Consider the following 19,037-nt stretch of genomic DNA (forward strand, 5'->3'; position numbering starts at 1 on the left):
CCTTCCCTTAGATGTCATACAGATTTTCACAATAGCCTAATTGGTCTCACTGGTTTAACTTTCATTTACCATTCCCTAAAATCCAGGCTTCAAACAGGAATTAAAGATTTAAAAAATATTTATATAAATTAGGACAAGTCCCCCATCCCCCACAAAAAAAAAAAAAGAAGGAAGGAAGAAAGGAAGGTAGGTAGGAAAGAAGGAAGGAAGGAGAGAGGAAGGGAGAAAGGAAGGGAGGAAGGGTAAAAAGGAAGGAAGGAAGGGAAACATTCTGAGGTTCCTCCATTACTCTTCAAATTAAATCTAAAGTCAATGTGCAGAAATCAGTGGCTTTCTTATACACTAACAATGAAAATACAGAAAGGGAAATTAGAGAATTGATTCCATTTACTATAGCACCAAGAACTATAAGATACCTAGGAATCAACCTAACTAAAGAGGTAAAGGATCTGTACTTGAGGAACTACAGAACACTCATGAAAGAAATTGAAGAAGACACAAAAAGATGGAAGAGCATTCCATGCTCTTGGATCAGAAGAATAAACATTGTTAAAATGTCTATACTGCCTAGAGCCATCTATACTTTTAATGCCATTCCGATCAAAATTCCACCAGTATTCTTCAAAGAGCCAGAGCAAATAATCCAAAAATTTGTATGGAATCAGAAGAGACCCTGAATCGCTAAGGAAATGTTGAAAAACAAAAATAAAACTGGGGGCATCACGTTACCTGATTTCAAGCTTTATTACAAAGCTGTGTTCCCCAAGACAGCATGGTACTGGCATAAAAACAGACACATAGACCAGTGGAACAGAGTAGAGAGCCCAGATATGGACCCTCAACTCTATGCTCAATTAATCTTTGACAAAACAGGAAAAAATATACAGTGGTAAAAAGACAGTCTCTTCAATAAATGGTGCTGGGAAAACTGGACAGTTATATGTAGAAGAATGAAACTTGACCATTCTCTTACACCATACACAAAGATAAACTCAAAATGGATAAAAGATCTCAATGTGAGACAGGAATCCATAAGAATCCTAGAGGAGAACATAAGCAGTAATCTCTTCAGTATCAGCCACAGCAACTTCTTTCAAGATATGTCTCCAAAGGCAAAGGAAACAAAAGCGAAAATAAACTTTTGGGAATTCATCAAAATCAAAAGCTTCTGCACAGCAAAGGAAACCGTCAAATAGACCTATTACTGGGGCCTTTAAGATCCTCCTTACTCTGGGTGGTCCCTACTAATATCTCCAGCTGTAGTTAATGATGGTATCTAGTATTGCTATACTCTAGTCAAAATGACTCCACCAGGAATCTCCATAACTAAGTACTTCCATACTTGAGACTTTGGCACTTGTTCTTTTTGCCTTCTTTGAATGTTTTCCATTCAGTGTTGCCCCTTGGCGGGTTTATTTTCAAATGTCACTATTAACTCTATTTACTCTATTTACATAACTTAGAACATTGTAAAACTTTCTTATTTATATATTTAATTTTGTTCCTCATTAGAATATAAGCTGTTAGAGGAAAAGCCAATATCTCTTGCTCACCACTAGGTCTCCAGCAGTTGCCAGGCTATCCAGTACACACTAAGGGTAAAATAAATATGTAAATTATGTATTGATGAAATTAAGATTATTTACTTTGAGCTGTATACTATCTGTATTATTAAATATAGTTTATATTGCTTTCCTCCACAGATGCCTATTTTTAAAGCAAGATTCACCTATCTAGGCAACTAACATAAGATGGTTTTGGATGGAAAATGTTGATTCCACTGGTAAGATTCTGTTTTTTGGAGAGCCTTTTTTGATATGTTCTTAGATATAGTCACCATCTCCTCCAGCATCAAGCTTTGTTTCTCTATTTCCCTGACTTGACATCAAAGGGCCTTTCTAATCCTGGACTACTCAGGGAGAAGAAAATGTGACACTTGGACCAAAGATTCCTCTCCAAAGAGTCCTGCTATATCCCCGTGCACAGCTCCACCCTGAACCCCCATGTCGGGTTTCTTACCTGTGAATTTCCAGATGTTTGACTTTTACCCCTGGATTTTTCAAGGTCAGACAAAAACTGAAGTTTCCCTTCATGTTTTATCTTCCAGAGCAAAGATGTTTTACATATGAGACAACCACACAATGGTCACTATCTTTTCAAATCTGATTCAACCCCACTTAATTGTCAAACATTCTAAATAACTTTTCTTTTTTTTTTTTTAAGATTTTTAAAATTTATTTGTTTGACAGATAGAGATCACAGGTAGGCAGAGAGAGAGAGAGAGAGAGAGAGAGAGAGAGGAGGAAGCAGGCTCCCTGCCGAGCAGAGAGCCCGATGCAGGGCTCGATCCCAAGACTCCAGGACCATGACCCGAGCCGAAGGCAGAGGCTTCAACCCACTGAGCCACCCAGGTGCCCCTCTAAATAACTTTTCAAAATGAGTAATTTATACTAATTTAAAAGTAAAATAAACACATTCTCATTGGAGGTAAAGTCATGCTAAGGAATCGTCATCAAAATCCTGGCCTCTGAGTGTGGCTACCAATAACAGAGCACTGGATGGAGCTGACTTGTTAGAAATGATGTCAAATAAAGATTATTGATAAAGATCACCTACAGTAAAAATAAAATGACACGTACTGGCTACTCTAAGAGAAGTAGCCTAATTTCTTGTGCAAAAATTATTTCTTTCTCTCTTCCTCATAGGTTGCATTTGAAATGTCCAGAAAAGATTTTTTTATATAGAATTGATTAATTATTTAGGAATTTTTGTGTAAGTGTGTGTCTTGGGAATTTGATCACTATCAACATTCAAAATATTTTTAGGACTTACTAGCTTATAATAATTTAACAAGAATTTTTAAAGTGACCTAGATATTGTTACAGATGGTTGTGCAATCTTAAGATTCATGATTTTCACATATGGACATTCCTTTTTTTTTTTTTAATTTTGTAGGACTTTTCAATGAAAGAGAGGTTGCAGAAGTGATGGTCTGAAAATGAACTCTTTGTTTTAACTAAGAGGAGTAGAGTCTTTTCAAAAACTTTGAGTTCCTCAGATTAATATGAATATGTTTTAAACTGTTTTTCATTGAATTCTTTTTTTTCTCATTTGAACTACAAAGCTGCCTAACATGTTTCATGTATATGTATGCATATGTATGTATGTGTATGTATATATATATATATGTGTGTGTGTGTGTGTGTTTTAACAGTGAAGATAAAAATGTAGACTATGTAGAGAAGTTTTTCAAATTGAGCACCTGGGTGGCTCAGTGGGTTAAGCCGCTGCCTTAGGCTCAGGTCATGATCTCAGGGTCCTGGGATCGAGCCCCACATTGGGCTCTCTGCTCAGCAGGGAGCCTGCTTCCCTTTCTCTCTCTCTGCTTGCCTCTCTGCCTACTTGTGATCTCTCTCTGTCAAATAAATTAAAAAAAAAAAGTATTTCAAACTGAAGATCTTTCAAGTATGTCATTTATCATCACTACCTTTCTAAAATAATAAAAAAGTACATATTTTATCTACATCTGCAACAACAGAACTAAGTATTAATGAAGATCTTTCCAGTCTCACTCCAGCCAATGCATTTAGGCATTTCGATAAGAAAAAGCATATATCAGCACAAACAGGAAGTGTTTGGTTTCTCACTCATTTTGTTTAAATCTTTGTCATCTGTCTTTTAGCTCTTGAGTCAGTGTATAAATATAATGAACAGATTTAAATGCTCAAGTGTGCCAGAGGCAATAAGCAATAAGCATATTTAAAAGTGAAAAAAAAATACAATCAAATGACTTAGTAGAATCAGCTCTTTACCCTCACAATTTTAACTTAATCTTTAAATAGAGACAGTCATTTGATATATCTGTTCCTGCTGAGAGAAAACACACTGCTATATATTGGCAAATACAGAAAATAAACACTGACACTGATCTTTTTTTCTGTAGAGATTACAATTACTTGTAACAATTTCATTAATAAATGCATTGAATGGCTAAATTTTCCTGAGTATTTATTAAATGACTGCCAGCAAACTTAGATGTATTTAGATGCAATCACACATTTAATTATATCAAAAATCTGATGTGAATACTATCACTGACCATGTTATATAAAGGAAATTAAATTTTGAATATATTAAATAACTTTAACACCACTGAGTTTACTCAAGTATAAACTCAGGTGGCCATCATTGTAATCACTAACTGAATATGTGCCACACATTTTTTTTCATATATTTACATAAATCTAGACACTTTAAATCTAAACACGTCTCCTTGGTGGTATGTTTTGTATATTCACACTACTCAAGAAATATTTAAACAAGTATATACAAAGTGCCCATTATATGCTGGGCATAATCTAGATGCTAATGATACAGCAGCTAAAAACAGTTGTGAACGTTTCCATTGTCTTTGTCTCCATTCTCCTAAATAACTATTCTTCTCCCATTTTACAATACTTCTTCCTTTTAATAATTTTACTCAATTTTTTTTAAAGATTTCATTTATTTATTTGACAGAGAGAGGTCACAAGCAGGCAGAGAGGCAGGCAGAGAGAGAGGAGGAAGCAGGCACCCTGCTGAGCAGAGAGCTCGATGCAGGGCTCAATCCCAGGACTCTGAGATCATGACCTGAGCCGAAGGCAGCGGCTTAACCCACTGAGCCACCCAGGCGCCCCAATTTTATTCAATTTTAACTCATAAAAATTCAAATATAGTCTCTTCTACCATCAATCACTCTTAAATTCTGAGCTAGCCAGAGCAATAAATATCTATCTGCATACTTCTACTGCAGATCTTGTCCTCCATCTTGCAAGCTCTCCTTCAGACTTGGCCAGCTGTCCAAAGTGTTCTCCACTGCCTATGATTCAGTATCTATAACAGGTTTTCTTTCCATTCAAAATGGATAACCAGTCAATACTCATGGTTCCCTCCATTGGGAAGAGCTCTTCTCACAATATGTTGAGGCCATTCCATACATCAAATCAATCCATTCATGAACCAAGCTCTGAATTCATCTTCCTACACTAGCAGATCATTAGGGAATCTTCACAGTATAAATGTGAGCACTCTTAGACATTAACTTATGAGGTGTTTGTGCAACAGGGGTAGCTGATATGAAAGTTCAGTGCCATCAACACATGCAACAGCCTTTTTTTTTTTTTTTTTAATGTAGGTATGAATTTAAAGTCCACACAGGGAGGGGGAGAGGAGAGGACAGAGAGAATTTCAAGCAGATTCTGCACTGAACATGCAGTCCCATTTGGGGTTCAATCTCATGACCCAAGATCATGACCTGAACTGAGATCAAGGGTTGGACACTTAACCCACTGAGCCACCCAGGTGCCCCACATGTAGCATTCTTATATCCCCTGATACTGCTCAGGTGATATCCAATGTATACCACTTCATCTCATAGTGGACTATTCAATTGCTTCTGGGCCTACATGACCTATGATTTGGCAAATGTGACAATAACCAGCTTATAATAGGCAGTTCTGGCCACACTTGATATACCATGGTTAGGCTTGCTGTCAGTGTGAGGGTCCAGCAGGATGACAGAAGCTTTTTTGAAAGTTATATAAATCTCTCATATATATATAACAGAATTCTGGTAGCCTAAACTACAATTTCTTCAAGGATACTCTAATATCATATGATCATATTGGATAATATTGCTCAAAGTAGCAAGGTCTTTTGTACCATAGCCTTGATATACTGTAGAGCCTGTCATTGTTCTAGACTCCACTCAGAACTGTCAGTCCTCCAGTCTCTGGATCTGAGTAGAATTCTTGGTGTGAAATATGCTGTCTCCAGAACCCCAAAAGTCTTATTAGGCACTGTGGTACCTTTTTTGTGCCTGGGGAACAAGATAAAATGGTATATTCTTTACTTTAGATGAGATTATGATTTATTTACACCTTTTGGAGGACATGTGTCAACTAAGTCGTCTATTGCACTAGCTTTCCTCTGGCATTTTAGCTTAATGCCATTGATAAAGAAGCCCAGTGTGATATTCTTCAGAATATACAGTTGGTCCAGATCTCTTTATATTATGACAGAGGGCAGAAGAGTTACCTTAGCTCTGAGGGAAAGCTGTAAATATATACCACTGGACTTTCCAAGTGACTGTCCACTGTTTATAATCCAATTTTGGGATAGAGATAAAAACATGCTCACCATATCAATGACCCAATATCCTATCACACAGCATGTGGGGCTGTGTTATCTGCCGTCTGCTGTAGCAATGATCCATCATCTGGCATAGTAGCTACAACTGGGACTACTTTCCGTTTTAGATTTCAGGGTTCTGCTCTCATCTACCAGCTCAGGAAACCCCACCTGAACTCCTTACGTCTTTAGTAATAACATGTATTTCTTCCACCCCTTTAAGGATGTGGTATGTTTTACATTATTATACCTGTGAAGAGGACAGTTTTAGGAACTTCCATTCCACACAATGATAGTTCTCAAATGGATGCACTAAAAAGTGTTGGAATTTTGCCAAGTATCAGCTATGTCAGTTATACTTTAAGCAGCTGGGGAAATGACTACTAGGTGAGTCCTTAGATCCTATAAACCCACTATAAGCTGGACAAAGAGCAGACTCTATTTATTAAGAGTCCAAATATTGTCCCTTCTAACTGGGAGGTCATAATAACATATCGAGTCTATGGATGTCATTGGTAACTTGATCAGTGTTGGCACTGAATCCAACAGTTTTGAAAGTATTCTCTTTTTGTCTCAGTGTAAAATTCCCTCAGTAAAAATAATCATAGTTTCCAATGGGGAAGGACTGAAGGAATAATTTCCATATATAATTGCTATGGAGTTGCAGGTTTGTTTCTTCTGGAGTTCTGACTATTCTTTTAGTCTTGGGTTTTTGGTCCAATTGGTTCAGTAAAGAAAGTGGTGCAAGGAATTCTGCTTGTCTTTTGAGTTGTCTGCCCTGATCACCCCCTCTTCTCTTCCTTCCTGTCTTCCCTCCTTTCTTCTTTCCTTTTTTCTTTCCTCCCTTCCCTTCCTCTTGTGTTTCCTTCCCACTTCCCTCCTTCCATCCATTTCTCCTCTCTCCCTTCTTCCCTCCCTTCTCTCTCTCTCTCTTTCTTTGTCCTTCTCTTCTCCCTACTCTTTCTTCACTTGTTGATTTCTTTTGAACATAGAGTTTGAGTAATAACCTTGTCAGCAGCTCATCTGTCTTGCTCTCAGGGAAACTCTGTTCTGTTAACACATTTTATAACTCTTGGCAAACTGGTTCCCATGGCTTTACTGTGACCTGTCTGCTCGTTACAATAATTACATTGACCTGACTTCTGGCCTTCTGATGGTTAAATGCTACCCATACAACTTTTTGTTGTTTATTTTTTGTTTTTGTTTTTATTTCCTGTTGGGAGGTAAACATTCCAGCTCCAAAATTCCATGTAAGTGTCTTCCTTTGGTAACAATTCTGAACCATTTCTAGGTTGGATTCCCCAGGAAATAGAATCTAAAATGTATATTACCATATAGGAGGTCTATTAGAGAACATTCTTGGATTTTCCTCTGAAAGGAAAGGGAAGAAAGAATGAATGTGCAAATAGACAAATTAAGGAGTCTCAGTGGAAACCCCACAAAACGCTATGAGGAATTCTCAAGATGGAAGAGTGGTAGCCTTGGGCCAGGTGCCTCTCTTCACTTGAAGCAATTCCTAAAGGCAATTACAGTAGAGGCTGGGCAACAAATCCTCCATTCCTATAGGAGATCTATGAAAATCATAACATCTGCCGTACTATTTTATCTTTAATATTTTCTCTCCCTCCTCTTCTTTTTTTCTTCAAAATTTGTCCCTTCCTCGTTTGGATTTTGCTTTTAGGAATAAAAAGCCAGAAAACATTGCCACAAACCACCTCAAAGCAAGAAGCACAGGAATTATTAGTTGCTTGAACATGAGAAGGGAATGAAGGATATGTACAAAGAAAACATAAATCATATCCCCAGAGTCATATGCCATATTTAAGTTCCTAGTCCACATTGTATTGAAAGAAGAAAATTAAGTTCTGGTAAACCTCCTGTCTTACACTAAACACAGGGTCAAACTATCTTTCTATATTTTTCAGCTAGAGTATGCTCAGGAACTTCCAGATAATGAACTTAATCATTGATTATTTAAGTTAAAAATTCTAACCACTTGTTATTTGTCTGGCCCTGGACTAGGTGGTAAGAATTCAAAACTGTGTATAAAAGAAAGGCATCTGTATGATACAATTTATTTCTGATGTAAAGATAAATAATAACAAAATAACAACTTTAAAAAACAAAAATAACAATCTCAGATTATAGTAAATTATTTGATTTAAATAAACTGGGTAGTGTGATAAAATATAACTTGGGAAGATATTTTAAATAAGAATAATTTAATATTAGGCTACCCATAGTCAATATTTTAATTTTTATTGGATTAAAAGTTGTTTGTGGTCAAGTTCCAGCTTGTTGCTCTTTATGTAATTGTTTTATTTCTAAAGTTTATTTTTACTCCACTTTCAATTATTAATGGAAATAACTGACATATTATTATTTAAAGTATTCTAAACAATGATAATTACTAAACAAAAGAAGTAGAAATTGATATTTTCGTATGGAGAGTTTTTATTGCTTTGTGGGTTTTTTGGTGTGTTTATCACTTTTGCTTTGTTTGTTGTTTTTTAGTGGCCACTCCCTGAGTCATTTTTATTATGCTCCATATAATTTATCCTTCCTGTCATGGTTTGGCTGTAATCCTGTCATTACTAGGTAGTAAAATAAGAGGAATCTTTCAACATAGCCAACAGAGGTAATCTTGAAATAAATGGATGATATAAATCCCAAGATATGGAGAACAACGTTAGTGGTCACTGCTTTCACTCTTAAACTTACTCCTAAAGAAATGACAGTCTATAACAATGCCTAGTATTCGACAAGAGAAATAGAATATAAACAAAAACTCAGTGACATAATGTTTTCACTGTTTTAAGGATGTTAGTATTTCTATGAGATGAAGTAAGGATTTTTCTGAAAATTTATATTTGAGTCAACATAGAATTTGTATGTTTTAACATGTGACAAACTTTATTTCATTTTTTATGTTTAAAAATCCCCACATTAATGGATTTTTTGCTAAAATATCATCTAATGAGACTATTACACATTTAAAAGAACAAATTTTTAACACTTCACAGTTAGCCCATTATCATTTTCACACTTCTACTACTTAACTGTAAATGTTAATGTTTAAAGGAAAATAGTCTTATTAAAATATTTTTCTTATTAAATAAATACATTGTTCCTCACAGGCTTTTTTCCTTAGCAATTTTAGACAAATTAACCTTTAATGTGATTGTTTTATTATATATGTAATATGGGAACTACTAGGGATTGAGTATAAAACTAGACTATTTTAACTTTTGTGTAAATTAGCCATAGAATGATTAAAATTAGTCATAGAATGATTATTATTTATTTAGAAAATATACATCCCATAAGATGGTAAAAGTAAGGTGTGATTATTTTTATATAGAGGGATCCCTTACATATATATGGAAAAATATTTGTTTAAAAAGTATAAACTATACATTTAGATATATGGACATATACACATTGGGGTTTTATTGCTTTTTTTTGTTTTGTTTTTTGTGTTTTGTGGGGTTTTTGTTGTTGGTGGTGGTGGTGAGACAGATCATGTGCAAGGGGCAGGGAGAGGAGTGCGGGAGGGTCAGAAGAAGAGGCAAAGAGAATCTTAAAGAGGCTCCATGCCCAGTGAGGAGCCAGACACAGGGCTTAATCTCAAGATCCTGACCCTGAGATCATGACCTAAGCTGAAATCAAGACTCAGAAGCTAAACTGACTGCACCACCCTTTTTAACAGTAATCTGATAAGGGGTACTAAAGTGTAAACACAATTCTACTTATTTACTTCGATCAAGGTAAATGTTAGTAATACTGTGTCTTTAGATATAATTTTATTTTAAACTTGTTGCCTGAAAACTTTGCCTTAATAATCCCAAGTTTTATGGGCATTTTAATAAATTCTCTTAGAAGTCCTCATGAAATTTTTTAGTTATGTTCAAATTAAGCCACTTGTTAATTTGGCTTATTTTCAAAATATATTCATTCATTCATTTGTTTATCTATTTATTTGCTTATTTGGGTGGGTGTCTGCTAGTCGCTAGGGCTACTACAAAAAAAAAAAAATACCAGACACTGGATGGTTTAAATAATAGACATTTATCTCTCACCGTTCTGGAGAAGTAGTCCAAGATCAAAGTGCCAGAATATTTGGCTCCTGGTGCGAGAGCTATTCCTGGCTGGCAGATGGGCACCCTCTCACTGTGTTCTCACAGGTGGAAGAAAGAGAGAGAGATCTCTGTTCTCTCTTCCTCTTTTTACAAAGGCTCTCATCTGTCATAGAGGCTGCACCCTCATGACCTCATCTCAACCAAATTACCTTCCGAAGGTAATCACACAAGGGATTAGGACTTCAATATATGAATGTGTTGGGGACACAAATATTCAGTCCATTATAGTAGGCCAACTACTAAAACTTAGGGTTATGCTTTTTGTTATGTACAATGATAAATTTTTATAGTTAGAAGGAACCAACGTTAAAATATCTATTAAAACTCTAGTGTTACTTCCTTATATACCCATAGCAAGGGGAGATCATTCCATTTCAAGATAGTCCATTAAACTTTGTGAACAGAGAAAATAAGGGACCAAGGTACTTAGTCTATTGTAACCTCTATACAGGTTAGGTAAGCTTCCATGAGCTTCAGTTTCTGCATCCCTAAAACAGGTATTAATGCAATGTCTTCTTTTCCTACAACTGTTTGGATGAATAAGTAAAATATAAAAGATTAAATCATTAAAAAAATAAAATGTCACAAAGAAATGAGTTTAAATTATTATCACCTAATTTTTTGCAACTAACGGATGAGAAGATCAAGATCTCTGTGTGTATTTATCCATCTCTTTATTGTATATTTATATATTTTATTACTTATTATTGAATAATAGTATTTACCATGTATATCTGTATTAGGGTTAAGTATAATTTTCATCTGCAATAAAAATTCACTTCAAGATCAAGTTGTATTTTTAAATGTATAGGCAAGAGTCTGTTTCTCTAAATCAGAGAGCTTTATCTGTTAAAAACAAATTCCAAATGAAAATCACTTGTGAATTTTAGGGTAGTATAAAAGCATGGTAATAAAACTATTTTTAAAAATGATTCTTATATGTACACCTTTCCATAATCCACATGCAAAATCCCATGGTATACTTGAAAAAATTCCACTAAAAAGACCAAAGAAGAAGATGTTTGAACCATGACATAACCATACTTATGACACTGTTATGTCAATTTCATCACTGAAACTTCCAAATGTGATAGAATTTCCTTTAACCATATATCTATACATATCCCACTCATTCCTCTCAGGCAAAGCATCAGAGTTCAACCCAGTGCTCTATTTCAAGGGTTGTTATATCTAATAAAATAGTTATATATGGAGCCTTGTTTTGCACTTTTTCAGTTATTAAGCAGTTGGGGTTGGTAGCAGAGGAAGGTGGGTAGGCATACTGACAGGTAGATATGCTCTCAGAGGCAATTTGTAGAAAGGAAGAAAGGTCACATCACGTTTTTTTATTGTCTTTGTTTATAAAAAAGAATACTGGTTTCCTAGGCATCAGCACCCCAGCATTCAGTTGAAACTGAGCCAATTATTTTAGGCAAAAGCATTTCCAATGGAAGTGTTCAGTTTTTCAAAGCAAAACAGGTATCTTGCACTATACCCTCAAGGCTTTGATTTCAGCTGTGTCAGCTGAGAGGATTCTGATTCTGTATATAAAAATCTGATTCACAACAAGTTTGACACATGCTGCTTCAAAGAAGCGAAGGCACCTCCAAGTCTCATTCAGAGTTACAGCTTGGCAGCAAGTTCATTTTTGTCTTCTGAGTTGTTTTTCTTTCACCCTTTTGCTGAACAGAAACCAGAAAATAACTCTGAGAGGAGCTGCACACTGCAACAGATGTATTACACATAAATATACAGAAACACACAGAGAGCTCTGGAGAATAGAAGCTAGTGTTATCTACAAAATCTGTCAATTACATAAAATTCAGTGCATAAAACAAAAATAAATATTACACTGATCTTGCCAATTATTATAAATAAAAGAGATTTACCTTTCAAGTAATGACTACAGAAATCTGTGAGACAAAAAAAAAAAAAAAAAAAATATATATATATATATATATATATATATATATATATATATATATATATATATATATCCAAGAGTGGACTATTCCTATAGGATACCAAAAGAATCAGCAGTTTTTACATTGGTAACTATCCCTTTCTAACTGCACAGAGGCATCTGATTTTTCTTTTTATACTGAGTTGACTAATTGTTTAAATCTCTCATATAGGAGTATGGTTAGCTTAAAATGATCTTGACTCTGTGTCCGCATCACTTCCCATAGCTCCAGTTCAATTCCCCTCATGGCATCAGTATTTCTGAATCACAAAAATAGATATGTCGGATCATTAATACATAACGCGCTCTAGATTGAATGTGTCCGTCTCAAAATTCATATGTTGAAAATTTAATTCACAGTGTAATGGTACTTTGAGGTGGGGCTTTTAGGAGTTTTTAGGTCATGAGAGCGGAACCCTGAGGAATGGGATTAATGCCCTCATAAAAGAAATCCCAGAATACTTTCTCATCCCTTGTGCCATGGGAGGTTACAGGGAGATTGCTGCCAGTGAGGCAGCGGGCTCTCACCAGACAGTGAAACTCCTTCTTCGTGCCATGATCAGAGACTTCCCAGCCTCTAGAATTGTGAGAAATGACTATTTGTTGTCTACAAGCCACCCTGCTTGTGGTAATTTTGTTAGAGCAGCCTTAATGGTCAAGACATTGTGAATACCAATCAATATTTTATTTTCCCTAAGAATGTTTGCACTTTATGGCTATTGCATTATTATCTAATCAAGACTCTGGCTCAGGTAAAGAAATGTTCCACTCTCATGTGTAGAGAAGGGAAGAGATTTTATTAAGAGGGAAGAAAATCCTTTTAAAAGAACATAACTTATCTACTCTGACTATACTTAAAAGTTCATCCCAGTACAATATTTGGCCTTTTGGTAGACCATTGTTTAAACCCAAGTTGCAATGAAAATAATTAAATTAGATTATTTAAATATTTAAAATGATTTTAACCTTCAAAAAAGGTTAGTTTCAAAAAAAAAAAAAGGTTAGTTTCAGTAAGCTGATTAACTCCAAACTCATTTTTTCCTAATGAAACAGATGAATATATATACACACACACACACGTATACGTATAACTAGTATAACTAGTTATAAATAAATAAATATATATATACATATAAATGAATATAGTCATATAAATATATGATATATAAAATATATATAGATATAAGTATATATACAAATATATATTCATATATATATATATATATATATATATATATATATATATATAAAATTAGGACCTGTACAAATGTTGTCTTTATATATGTGTCACCATCTATAATATTAATTAATTCAAACATAGTGACCATCTAAAATACTAATTAATTCAAATATGGGGACTTTGTCATATTCTCTGTGCCCATCATCATACAAGGAAATATAGGACTTATTTAAATTAGTGATGGATTGAAATAAAGTAAAAAATCCATCAACCATCTTTTTCTTTGGCATGTGGGAAAAGTATTGCTAGGACAGGTAAATAGCCAGTTTTTAATTTAATTAATAAACATATTAATTTTATAAAATTTGTATTTTGATGAAATTCTAATATTGGCAAAAATCATTATTAAGAAAAACACCAGTAGTAAATAAATAATTCCTTAAAAATGATAATTTATTCATAAAAAACTAAGCTGGATAGGAATAGCAAACTGGTCTTTCCAAATTGACCTGATTTTTCATATGTAGGAAGTTGAAAATAGATGTCATCAGTGAAATGTCTGGAGGTTTCCATGCAATGCAAGGAGAATACACTTATAACAAATCCCAGAATGAAAATACAGAGCTTTGTCTTAATCAACATGGTTACAACTTTGACTTGCATTGTGATCAAAATAAGCAAGAATGATGGGTTATGCAGGTGAGAAAGAAGGGGTAAAAATTAATAATTTTTATTGAATCAGCAAAACAATGGTACAAAACTTGGTAATTACTCAATTCTGAGACCAATACATTACTTATATTTTATAAGTATTAGATGCAAATTTTTGAAAAAATATGTATTATATACACGTGAATTTCTTATATAGTCATATATTTTGCTCATCTGTATTTTATTATTTCTATTTCATATTTCTTTGTATTTTTGGTCTTATTTCTATTTATTTTATTAGTATGGGGATATATTTCACACTATGATTTATTGACCATTCTACTGTATATTTTGTGATGCATTATTTTTTCACAGCAAGAAAATTCTTCCCTGCTGGGTTTTGGCAGTCTCTACCCCACCACAGCTCCCATAAAACAAAATCAAAACAAAACCCAAGGACACAATAGGATTTAACATTAAATTAGGAAAAATGTTATCCATCCAAACATTTTGGAGAATGAAGACAAGGAACAGCTATAGGACACACTGTATTTACTCAAGAATTAGCAGCTGATAATTAAAACTTGACTCTTTGTTAATGGCTTTCAAAGTTCTGAATGATTCCTTGGTATTACAATAATGTAACTACCAAAGAACAAACACCTTGATCAAGCGGTTTTCTTTCTCCTTGCTCTGTTTTCAATTACAAAGACGGGTACTACAGATGAAAGACACAGCTATATAGATTGAATGAAATGTCACTGTCACAAATGGCAATATTGCCTAAGGAAAGATATTTCTCTTAAGTGAGTATTTAACAGAAATGTGGATGACTATGATCTTTAAATCTCTAATGGGTTTTTAAAAATTAATCCTTGTTTACTCTAAGTATAATATGATGGTTAATTTTATGTGTCAACTTGACGGGGCAGCAGAATGCCATGATATTAAGTTAAATATTATTCTGAGTGTTCCTGTGAGGATGTTTTTGGATGAGATTAACATTTAAATGAACAGACTAAGTAAAGTGGATAGTTCTCCCTAATGCTGGTGGCTTTATTCAATCAGCTGAAAGACTGAATTGAATAAAAAGGCTGACATTCCCAAGAGTGACCCCGAATACCTCCTACCTGACTGCCTTTAGACGGGAACATCTGCTCTTCCTATATCTTGACTCTACCAGTCTTCAGAACACAACCATACCATCAGCTCTCCTGATTCTTGGGCTTCGGATTTGGATCGTGGGCTCTCCTGGGTCCCCAGCTTGCTAACTTCCTCAGTACCTTGCGCATTGGCAGTCTGCATATTTGCATGAGGCAATCTGTTAAAATAAACTTCCTTTCGTGTGTGTGTGTGTGTGTGTGTGTGTGTGTGTGTGTGTGTATGCATGTGTGTATCTAAACATAGATTCTATTCATTTCTCTGGAGAACCCTAATACAGCTAATATGAAATACTTTCGATATTGTAATTTTAGCTCTTGAAAGTCAATTTCTAGAGGGGTACCTGGTTGACTCAGTCAGTTAAGCATCTTCTGTTGACTGAGGTCATGATCCCAGGATTATGACAACAAGCCCCAGGTCTGCTGACTGCTTGGCAAGGATTCAGCTTCTCCCTCTGCTCTTCCCTGCCCCCCACTTCTTGTACTGGCTCTCTCTCTCTCTTCTCTCAAATAAATAAATAAAATCTTAAAAAAGAAAAAAAGAAAGAAAGTCTACTTCTAGAAAAAGAAATTGCTGAATGTTTCAGACTAATTAACCACTATGTTTAGTAGATAAAAGCTAAAGTTTAACTGATATTTATCAGAATTAATGCTACATTTCCCTAACTCACACTTCAATTATCTACCCTCCCCACCACCTCAGAAGCTCCTTAATCATTATTATCCATATTTTTGTTTACGAAGAAGCTGTTAGAGCACTTATAGTTTGGATATTTCAGAATATAACTACTTTGGGAAAAGACATTTTATTATATAAAATACTTAATAGTCCCTGAGATGCCTGAGCTCCTCCTTCTTGTTCAGATGTGAAGAGACCAGAGCTTTTCACTGAGAGCACGCCTCAGGGAGTGTCCAAAACAATCCACTGAGGTAAATAAATAAACTAACAGAATTTATACTTCCATTTTTTATCTAAGAGTTGTTTTTTTTTTTTTAAGCTTTTACTGTTATTTAGTAAACAGGTGTTCCTGTGTACTTCTCTTGGGATGACTCAGATATCACATGTCATGTGGGTCATGTGAAGTATCAAGAAGGAAAGGTAGAAGCTTTAGGGGTAGGAAGGTTTGAGTGTAGCACCCTCCCTATTTCAATTCCTTCACTTGTCATTTATTGAGGTTACCTATGCCTGGTTAAATGGGTTTAGAAAATATACTGTTAAGTTTTAACTAAACTCTCACAAAATAGGCAAATGGGTAAGAAAAGATTCCTTCAGAGAAAGCATAGGTTAAATATATCTCTGAAAATACAAACATAAGTGAACAACAAAAAAAAGGGTGGTCTGACACCAGGCACAATTCTAGTACAACTTCTTCTGGTACACAATGAGGCTTAAAAAGTACTTATGTATTTAGATGTGATAAGCCCATAATGATACTAGAAATTCCTGTGAAAACTAGCTTAATGAGTTTATAGCCACTGCTATTAACAATGAACAATAAACTTAACACTGTGCCTTGAAATACTAGTAAAAGATATTTTAAAATTTCGTATTTGCACATTTTTTTAAATAATCAATTTTTACTTAATTATTCTAATTTCTATCTTTGTGGTATCATTAAATGTGGGTTATAATTAATAAATAAATCTACACATATGTAAATGTATGCTAATTTGGCCTTATTTTTAGTAACTAAACTTTTTATTTTGAAACATATTTTGAGATATTTTGTAGATTGACATACAGTTGTAAGAAACAATACAAAGAGGTCCCATAGACCTTAACCAATTCCCCCCGCAATGATAACATCTTGCAAATCTATAGTATAATATCACAACTTGGATATTGACACTGATACAGTCAAAATATAGAACATATCCATCACCACGGGAATCCCTCATGTTATCCCTTTTATTGCCATCCCCTTCCCTTCTCTATGCGGCACCTCCTTAAAGCCTAGAATCCACTTCTTTCTTATCTCTATAGTTCTGTCATTTCAAGAATGTTATATACATAGACTCATGTAATCCTTTTGAGATTTGTTTTGTTTACTCACATAATTCTCTGAAGATTCATCAGGAAGGCTGGGTATGTCAAGAGTTTGCTCTTTTCAATGACTGACTACTATTCCATACTATGGATATGCTAGGATTATTTAACCAATATATGCTAAGTTTTAAGAGAAGGGACCCACAGAATTATCATAAATTGAAAAGAGCATTTTCTTAGAAATCAATATACAAGATTTTCGTGGATACTAATTGTTTAAGTCTTAGCTCAAATGTCAAAGCATGTAAATACAAAAAGGTTTCCCTTGGTCCCTCTATTTTATGGAATACCCTAATCAAGTCAGTCTCTCTCAACTTTTTTTTGTGAGTTACCTCTACTAGTTTTATAAACTGGAGACAACCTAAGAAGTATATACACAATCCTATATCTTGGTTTACTCATAAATTAAAAAAACATTATCTTGGAATACACCTAAGATAACTCTGCTTTAGAACGTAAAGTAATAAAATCTGACAACTATTTTCAATCATAGAGTTCCTTTATTCACTTCCTACTCACTTCTTGCCTAGATTTCAGACTCTTAGCACATCCCTTTAGCAGTGAACATCCAGATATCACAGATCTATATAGTACAGAAATGTACATCATGTACTTCCAGAAACTTTAACACACTCATCTACATTTGTCTCCTTATAAAAATGAGAAATTATTAGATCCTTCATATAAAAAATGGTAATAAATTACAACTTTGTGAAACAAAACTTTTATCAGTGTAATGTACATTAGATGAGTTTCTGGTTTCCATCACTATAGAATTAAAGAATCATGTCTGGTTTCCCATCCTCATTGTTTTCTGTGGAATGGCTGCCATCTAACATGACTAAATCAGTTTTAACAACTCTGACTTTCCACAAGAGTGTCCCATCTATCAGTGGGAACTGAAGAAGAAAACCAATGCTTTTACTAGATTCATCAAATTCTATTCTGATATTTTAAATTAACCTTTAGCTTACAAACAGAAACATAAATTAGAATCTACCAATTTCATTAATCTATCATAAATGCTATAATGTATATGTATCATATACACATTATTGCTCAACAAAAGGATAGAAAAATAATGCTAGTAATTTTATTCTTTGAATCTTGGAACAAAATATTTAAAATAAAGATGAAGATATAAAGCTCACATATTGGTATCATTAAGATATATTTAAGAGCTGTTTTTAAACTCTTCATCTCAAGATAAAGTGGTTCCTTTCCTTGGACTTTACTATTCTGGATAAGCATTATTGCTATTGGAAGAGCAATACCCCAATAATACGTTTTAAGGCATACATTTTGTTTGGGCATATATTCATGTTTGCCTATTAACTGAAAGGATAAATCAGATTGAGCTGCAATTTAATCAAGTTCTGCTTTTTATTGTAACAACAAAGAATTGAGTCTCCATTAGCTTCCCTGAATCTAAAAATATATATATATATATATATATATATATATATATCATGCATAAATGTGAAAAAAATTGTCTTTTTTAATAGACACTGCTCAAACAATCTATACTGAGTTTACAGAAAAATAGATTTTTATTTGTAACTTTTGGATTTTTCATTGGGCCATGAATGAAAGGCTTCTTTCCAAAATAACAAATGTGAAAATTAACCTTTTACATCCATAATGGAAGGAGCTGTGATTAGTACAGCACTGATAATAATCATTTGAAAAAATGACTTTCAAGGAATTGGAATTCAAAATACCTAATAAA

The sequence above is a fragment of the Mustela nivalis genome (assembly GCF_964662115.1).
Source record: "Mustela nivalis genome assembly, chromosome: 1".
Taxonomy (NCBI): domain Eukaryota; kingdom Metazoa; phylum Chordata; class Mammalia; order Carnivora; family Mustelidae; genus Mustela; species Mustela nivalis.